Consider the following 9,742-nt stretch of genomic DNA (forward strand, 5'->3'; position numbering starts at 1 on the left):
GTAATCTTTTCACAACCATGACCATAACCATCAACCTTCATATCAACTATTTGTGGTCAGCCAAAATCAAATCCTCTACAAAGATGGCTAAAACTGTCCATTCAAGGCAATATTGAGAATGACATGAAATCAAATATGATAAGATCATCAAAGGGGCTCTGAACAACAACCTGACATCAGATAGACAAATCCAAATTATTGATAATTTCAAAATAAATTTCTAGATTTTTAAAATGATTTTAAGGGATTTTTCCAGCTACATTTGCCATGTGGCAAAGTACTGGATCTATCTAGAAAATGCTCAAATCTTTAAGTATGGGGAACTCTGTTTGCATTATACCATCTCCAAGTAGGGTTATGTAGTTGGACTAATGGGTTTTTATGCTAGACACAACATGCATGCATGTGCTTCACTTAGCCTGTCTTGCCAATTGCCATGCACAGGCAGACCAGTGACACATTGGGTTACAGTTACGTGATTCCTTTTTTTTTATCCAAATTATTTAGATATTTCTCAGAGTGATTGCTTTATATAGTTTATGTTGGAACAAAGCTTAAAATTTCGGATGTGATTTAAGAAAACTAATAAGAATTTTGATTGCAAGAAAATATTATAAATAACTTATAAAAAATTAAGAATAATAAATGATCAAATCGGAAGCGTGCGAGGCACTATCGTAAGGTATATTTCCGTCTCTCATATAAGAAACATCCGAAAACACCACTCCAAGACACGATTAGTATCGTCTACCTATGAGCACAACTATAGTTAAAGTTGATGAAGACTCCTTCAGCATCCAAAAAAAAAAAAGAAATATTATAGTAAAAAAGAGAAGTATTGGAGAAAGCTTAAAAAAAAAGAAGAAAGGAGGCTTTTGGATGGCTTATTGGATTATGTTCCAAGGGGGTCTTTTTATAGTCAATCAATATGAAGGAGGCTTTTGGATGGCTTACCGGATTATGTTCCAAGGGAGTCCTTTTATAGTCAATCAATATGATCGGTTATGACCGTTGAGATTTTTATTAACCCATTAAGTGTTGGAGACCTATCTTGGGGTGTGGAGATCTGAAAACCAGTAGCAAATATTTTTAAAAGGGGACGACAAGGCTTGGAGGCGCTAGGAATTAGGGACGGTCAAGAAAATCCTAGATGCTAGGGTTTCTTCTTCTTCCTTGACTCCTATCATGTGTAGAAGTTCTCATCAGATCTTTAAAATCTGGAACCAACAAGAACATGATCCAAAGAGTTGGACAGGGATTTCTAGTAGGACTAGGACTCCTTGTTGATTGCTGCCTTGTACTGCATCTAGTTCTTCAAAAACTCCTCCTTTCTCTTCTACACCCAATCAAGCTCTGATACCATTTATTGGGGAAGGATCCCTCACGAGTGCGAAATATGGATCCTCTTGCCCAAGATCTCAATGTCGGTGATGATGTAGACATCGCAACAGAAAGTAAGAAGAGATAAAAAAAAGAACAATCATATACGTGGATCAGCCCAATGCTTACCTCTACGGGGCATGCAAGCTTTATTATGAAAGAAGAAAATAAGTATAAGAGGAGATCACACTTTTTCAACTCTCATACATAAATCTCTCTCTCAACAAGAAGTACAACCCTCACAAAAACTCTTACAACTCCCCTAAGAATAATCTCTCATAGGCCTGCCGTGTTAGGATCCTTGATACCCTTGAATACTTCTTATGATGCTCTCGACCGCTACATCATGCCTTAGCCTTTGCCCTTATGCTCACGGCCACTCCCACGCTCTCTTAGAGCTCTTGACCATTCTTGGGACACTCTTGGCTGATTTTTGCTACCTGCTGCCTGCGACCATCTTTTATGGGGCCCAAACTCACTCTGGATTGAAATCAGAATTTTATCAGGACTCAAAAACACCTTTGACCATTCGATCATGACCACAAGCTCTCCTAACCCTCAGATTGCACAAAACAGTATATAAACCGTGCATAGATCGCCCTCTACGTGAATCGATTGTGAAACAGACCCTATCCATGTGCGCTCATCCGTGCGTGTGTGAGCCATGATAAATCCCCTGTAGACCTCAGCAGTCCACGCATGAGGTGTGGATCACATCTCCTCCCGCAACCTATGGTGGACTGTGTCACCTATCAGCGTGCAAGGTCACGCACGTCCGTGCACCCATGCGCTCGCCCAGTGCTTGGGCCATGTGCTTCAAGCCCCGCTAGGCCGTGCATTGCAGGCCACACCTTCGGCCCATGTGCCGTGGGCTCCTTTATTTCTAATTGCTGTGGGTCGAATTCAAAGTGCCAAAACCCAACATTAAGGCCTTTAATAAAGAATCCAATAGTCAAAACCTTTAATAATAAGCTTAACAGTCATAAAATATAAATTAGATTAAATATATATGATTGTTTGGGCTTTTACTAATCTATTAAGGTTTGTAATTATGAGCTTAATGGTTAGAAATTAAAATTAGAATAATAAATATTGATCCTTGGTTTGATTTTGATGAATAATAAAATCTTTGAGTATATTTGGTACTAATAATTTATTTGAATATTTGAAGAGAAGTTTCAAGAAGCTAGGATCCTATTTCAATGAAACTTAATGATTTTGAATGAAAGATTCAAAGAAGGAAGACTTAAAGAGATCAAGCCAAAATTTTTTTATTGACCTTTGATTGATTTTGATGATAACAAAAGCATTTGGGTATAATTGGTTATGTTACTAATGTTGTTTTTGAGGATGTGTAGCCTTCAATTCCCAATGCTCACAAAGTTTCAAATATTTTCCATCAATTAAATAAAGTACCACCACTTAAGTAATTTGTGAAGAAACTCTAGACTAAACACATCTTAAAAAGAATGTTAATGAGAATTAAAATCAAGTTAAGAAGCTAAGTCTAGTCTAGAAATCAAATTGAAGAAGAAAGACTGTCAAAAACTTCATAGCATGCTTGGCATGCAATTTGAGTCGACTCGGTGGATATTTGAGCTGACTCAATATCAGTGATAGAAAGTCAAGTTTTTTGATGCAGGAGACTTAGTCGACCTAGATTCACCTTAGTCGACTAAGATAGGATCTTATCGACTCAGTCAAAAAATTAGTCGACTTAGTCTTAGATGACAGCAGCAAGACAGAAAAGTAGATTTTCAAGCTTTGTCCACTTAGCCGACCAAGTCAAAAATGAGCTGACCAAGACAGGAGAGTTAGTCAACTCAGATGTTCAGTTAGTCGACTCAGTCTCAGAGGATAGACAGCACAGAAACTAAAATTTTGGATCAAGTTTACTGAACCAACCAAGTGGTTACTGAGCCAACCCAGAGATCAGCTGAGCTGATCCAGATGAAAACTGAGCCGACCTAGTCGCAGAGAGGTATCAAAAGATAGAAAGGCCATTTTTCAGCTCTCTAATATTTATTTGACTAAGAAAGATTTTGAGTCGATTCAGTGAAGAACTTAGTCGACTTAAAGAAAAGTTAATCGACTAAGTTACTGTAATAGCTAGTTTTTTAGATCTATATTTTTTCGACCCCATCTTGTTTTCAATGGCTAGATCTTCATTTTCAATGGTTAGGACATTAAATGAAGCCTCTCTAGATGCCTTAGAATGGTGTGAAAGCTTTGGAATATAAATAGAACACTTATGAGCTTTAAAAAGAACCTTTTAAATACTTATTGAAGAGCATTCAAGTTTATCAAGTGCATTCAATTGTGTGAGCCAATTTATGAAGTAAAGGAGAGATTTTTCAAAGAATATTTTATCCTTCCAGTTATCCTCAAAGTGAAAGAAGTTAGGCCACAAGCATTAAAGAGCTTCACCAACTTCTTTCAAGCATTCAAGGTGAAGAGATCAAACCAACGAGCAATATTCAGAATTTCTTCTCTTAGGTTTCATTGAGTTTTTATTTCTAAACTTATTTACTCTTGTATTAATTGTGATTGTAAATTTTTTGTTTTTAAGTTTCTTGAGGTGAGAAACTTGGGTTGGTTCAAGCTTAGAATTGGATATTATATTGGTTTGATTGGTGAGCCAAGGATAAAATCAATCGAGGTTAATTGTTAGTCCAAAAAAAATAATCATTGTAAGATTGTGGTTGGTGAGCCTAGGTCAAAACTAACTGGATTGGATTGTGAATCCAAAAAAAAAACAATCGAACTATAATCAAGTTAGTGATTATAGTTGAATGCCCAAGTGGTTTACTTGGAGAGTAGATGTAGATGCCGAATTTGATGTCGAACCACTATAAAAGCTTGGTATTTGTAGTTGTGCGATCTTATTTCTATTACTCCCATTCTATATTGATGTTTTACTTTATCTCACTAAGCACATAGTATTAAATTTAGCACAATTAAAGCTCAAACTTTTTAAATACCCAATTTGTCTTCCTTTTTGAGTAGCCATCCTTGGGCAATATTTTTTAAGAAAATAAGATTTTGAGCCGACTCAAGAGGATGTTGAGTCGACTTTGGTATGCATTCAGCATTTGGTACGGATCTTGAGTCGACTCAGGCATACAGACTAGCACCGGTATAGAAAAGACAGAGAAGCTATTTCTGATCCTGCTGCTCGAGCCGATGTAAGAAAATCTTGAGCCAACTTATGAGGATCTCAAGTCGACTCAAGAATCTGATGGTCGACTCATTAGCTCCTGATAGCTCTAACGGTTAGTTTTCATAAAGCTACAGAATTGATCCGAAAAGCTTCAAAAAGTTATTTCTCATGCTCCAACAGCTACAAACCCATTTTTAGTGATACTAACTTGGATTAGAGGGTGTCTAAGCCATTATTAAAGCAAGAAAACTCAAGAAAATAAAGATATAAGAGAAATATCTAAGATACATTCAAAAATTCTATTCAACCTTTCAAGTGAGCTTTAAAGAGTTTTTATTCCATTCCGACCACTTAACCAGTTGTACAATCAAGTCATTCTCAAGTAAAGGAAGGGAGTATTCATTGTAAAAATCCTCCAATCTCTCATGTTGCACATCAAAGTCTCACATCAGCTCATTAAAAGACTTTGTATTTGTGTTTAAATTTTTGTACTTACATATTTATATTTTAAGTTTCAATAGGATTTGAAACTTGGGGGACAGGCTCATTCAAACCTTGAATTTGATTTGTACAAGCCTTGGAGTGGCTTGGAGATAGGTTTTGATTGATGAGCTTGTAAAAGCAACTGGATTCAGATTGTGATCTCAAAAAATAATCTTGCTATAATTAATTGATTATAGTAGAATTTTCAAGAAAGTTGCTTGGAGAGTGGATGTAGGTGTTGGGGATTGACGCAAAACCACTATAACCTTTTTTATTTGTATGTGTGTGATCTTGCTTTTGAGTTATTTACTTTTAGTATTCATATTTCTGTATATCAATACACTGCATTCACTTCATACACACTCAAAGTTGGTATATTCTTGTTTAAGTTAGTAAACTTTTTTTGAAAATCCAATTCACCCTCCCCTCTTGGGTTGTATCTCTAGGAAATCAATGATATCAGAGCAAAAACTCTCTTTCACTTTTATATTTTGTGATCTAGAGAAAAAGATTAAGATAACAATCCAATTGAATATTCTCTAGCGGAAGGGCAGTCCACTAATCGACCTCCTTTATTCAATGGTTTAAATTACACATATTAGAAAGTACGCATATGTATATTCAGTCAAACACTTGATTATGATCTATAGAGTGTTGTAATCAATGGACTACATATACCCACAATCACTATTGATAGCAATATTATCCTAAAATTCGAAAAGGATTGGAATGACAATGACAAAAAAAATAGCTCAATTGAATGCTAAAGCAATGAACGTGCTTTATTGTTTACTTGACGCAAATGAATTCAATTAGATTTCTATTTGTATTTCAATCAAAAAAATATACGATAGACTTGAGGTTATCCATGAGGGTATCAATCAAGTAAAGGAGTCCAAAATAAACATGTTGGTGCATAAGTATGAACTTTTCAAAATGGAACCAATTGAAAGTATTACTGAAATGTCTATACAATTTACTGATATTATAAATGGGCTTAAGAGCTTGAAAAAAGTAAAGGAGTCTAAAATAAACATGTTGGTGCATAAGTATGAACTTTTCAAAATGGAACCAATTGAAAGTATTACTAAAATGTCTATACAATTTACTGATATTATAAATGGGCTTAAGAGCTTGAAAAAATCATATACTAATAGTAAACTTGTAAGAAAAATTCTTAGATCTTTTCCTCGAGCTTGGGAGGTAAAGGTGACGGCCATATAAGAAGCAAAATATCTCAACATCTTATCCCTTGAAGAATTTCTTGGTTCTCTCATAACATATGAGTTAACCATGAAGCAAAACATCAAAGATGAGGCCAAGAAACAAAAACCATGGCACTCAAATCTTTAGCCAAAAAAAAAGATGAAGATAGTGAAGACTCCGAAGAGAAGATCCTTCTCCAAAGGTGAGGCTAGCAAAAATTGAGAGAAAGACAAAGACAAGGAGCTACCCACATACTTTGAGTGTAAGAAATCAAGTCATTTCAAGATTGACTATCCTCTACTAAAGAAATCCTTCAAGAAGTGAAGAAGAAGGTAATGATGGCTACTTAGAGTGATAGTGAAGATTTAAGTTCAGATAAGGAGGCACAAGATATAGTTAACCTCTGTCTTATGGCTCAAAAGGATGAGGTAATACTTGATGCTCAAATAGAATTTATATTTGAAGAATTATAAGTCTTTATGATTTGATTAATAAACCTAAAAAGCTCATTTTGAAAAATAAAAATCTCAAGTCATCAAATCAAGCCTTGATCAAGGAAAAAGATAAGATTTTAAAAGAAAAAGAATATATTTTTGCAGAAAATCAGAACCTAAAGAAATTGAAAAATATAAACTTATGGTTAATAAGTTCACCTTAAGTTTTGAAAAACTATAAATGATATTTAACAACCAAAAGACTATTTTTGATAAAGCAGGAATTAGATTTAAAACTCAAAAGAAATAAAAATTTTTAAAAAATTTCTTTGTAAAAGAATCATCATCAATCTCTCAAAATATAATCTATTTTTACTATGATAAAATTGAACATAAATCATATATCTATAATTTTAAAAAAATAAAAAATAGATAAAATGTTAAGAAAGTATGGGTTCCTAAAGGAATCATGGATACTAACCTTAAAGGACTCAAGATGACTTAGATACTTAAAATCACTACTTAATTTATGATTGTAGATGTGCCTTGCAGCCAATAAAAAGAAAAAAAAATAGTATCTCGATAGTGACTGCTCAAGGCACATGATGGGTGATAGAGAGTACTTTATCACTCTTGAATCCAAGGAAGGAAGAGCGGTGCCCTTCGGTGACAATGGTAAAGGACACATCATCGAAAGTGATAAAATATATATCACTCCTTCTACTTCTATAAAAAATATACCTTTAGTAGATGGTTTAAAGTTAATTTGTTGAGCATAAGTCAGTTTTGTGACAAAAGATTTAAAGTAGTTTTTGAATCACTCATGTGCATAGTAACTAGTCCCATTGATAATAGCATAATTCTTATTGGATATAGACATAGGAATATCTATATAGTTGATTTGGATGATCATTCCACTAAGAATGGCCAATATTTAGTTGTAATGAATACTAAAATTAATGAGAATAGTTAGTTATGGCATTATAGATTAGGGCATGCTAGCATGGACTTAATTTCAAAACTAATTAAAAGAGATCTTGTGAAAAGTTTACCAAAACTTGACTTTGAGATAAATAAAATTTATGATGCATGTCAATTTAAAAAATAAATTAGAAGTTCTTTCAAATCTAAAAATATGGTTTCAACTTTTAAGCCTCTTGAACTATTGTATATGGACTTGTTTGGACCAACTAGGGCCACAAGCCTAGATGGTAAGACATATGGACTTATGATTGTGGATGATTTTTTTAGATTCACTTGAATTTTATTTTTGATATGAAAGGATGAAGCTTTTTTTATATTCACTAAATTTTTTAAGAAAGTATCAAATGAAAAGAATCTAACAATTATTTATATAAAAAATGATCATGGAACCGAATTTAAAAATCAATACTTTAAAAACTTTTATAATGAATAGGAATTAATCATAAATTTTTTACTTCTAGAACACCTCAATAAAATGGGATTGTTGAAAGAAAAAATAGAATCCTAGAAGAAATAGTCCATACCATGTTGTGTGAAAACAAACTTTCAAAATATTTTTAGGCTGAAGTAATTAATACAACATGTTATGTTTTAAATAGAGCCTTAATTAGATCTATTTTAAAAAAAAATCTCTTATAAACTTTGAAAAAATAAAAAATCAAATATTAGTTACTTTTATATTTTTGGTTGCAAATGTTTCATTCTAAACAATGGCAAAGATAATTTAGGTAGATTTGATGCAAAATCAAATGAAGGTATTATTTTAGGATATTTCATATCTAGTAAAGTATATAGAGTTTTCAACAAATACACGTTGGTTGTTGAAGAGTCTATATATATGGTATTTGATGAAGTTAATGATTTATCTTCTAGAAAAAAAGTTATTGCTGATGATGATGCAGGTTTAATTGACAATGACATGGAGAAGCTTATCCTTAAAGAGTTGACAACTTAAAATGATAAAGAAGAAAGGGAGGCTGAAACAAAAGATAAAAGCTATGAGAGTCTTCAATTGAAAGCCTACCCAAGGAATGGAGGTATGAATATGGTCATACTAAAGAATAAATTATTGGTGATCTATCGCAACAAGTAAGAACTCGTGCATCCATAAAAAATGTTAATAACTATCTAGCATTTGTGTCTCATATAGGACCTAAAATTATTGAAGAAGCTGAAAATGATCCTAATTGGATGATTGCTATATAAGAAAAATTAAATCAATTTGAAAGAAACAAAGTATGGGCACTTATTGATAGATCTAATAATCATCTAATAATAAGAACTAAATAGGTATTCAGAAATAAATTAGATAAAAATGGTGTAGTAGTAAGAAATAAAGACTAGCAGCTAAAGGTTACAATCAGGAAGAAGATATTGATTTTGATAAAATTTATGCTCTTGTTGCTAGACTAGAAGGCACTATTATATTGTTACTTATCTTTGCATGTTTTATGGATTTTACATTATATCAAATGGATATTAAAAGTATATTTTTGAATGATTTTATTTCAGAAGAAGTTTATATTGAACAATCATCTGGTTTTGAAGATTATAATTTTTCAAACCATATTTTTAAATTGCACAAAGCCTTATATGGTTTGAAGCAAGCATCCTGTGCTTGGTATAAAAGATTAAACAAATTTTTAATTGAAAATGGCTTTGCAAAAGGTAGTGTAAAACAACATTATTTCTAAAGAAAAGAAATGATAACTTGCTAGTTGTGCAAATATATGTAAATGACATCATATTTGGTGCTACTGATGAATCTCTTTATCAAGAATTTTCTAAGCTAATACAGGGAGAGTTTGAGATGAGCTTGATGGAAGAATTAAACTTCTTTTTTATTGTTCAGAAAGGTAGCAACCCAAGAGGGAGGGAGAGGTGGATTAGGATGTTTAAAACTTTTTAGCTAAATTAAACTTTAAGCAAGTATGTACTTCAAATTAAATTTATTTGAATATTTGTGAAGAGTAAACAATATATAGCAGTAGAATAAGTAAAACTATGCAAAAAAGATATAAAGTATGCAAATCAAGAGAGCATAACACCAACACAATAATATATAGTGGTTTGTTACAACCCCATACTTATGTCT

The sequence above is a fragment of the Elaeis guineensis genome, chromosome 5 (genome assembly GCF_000442705.2).
Source record: "Elaeis guineensis isolate ETL-2024a chromosome 5, EG11, whole genome shotgun sequence".
Taxonomy (NCBI): domain Eukaryota; kingdom Viridiplantae; phylum Streptophyta; class Magnoliopsida; order Arecales; family Arecaceae; genus Elaeis; species Elaeis guineensis.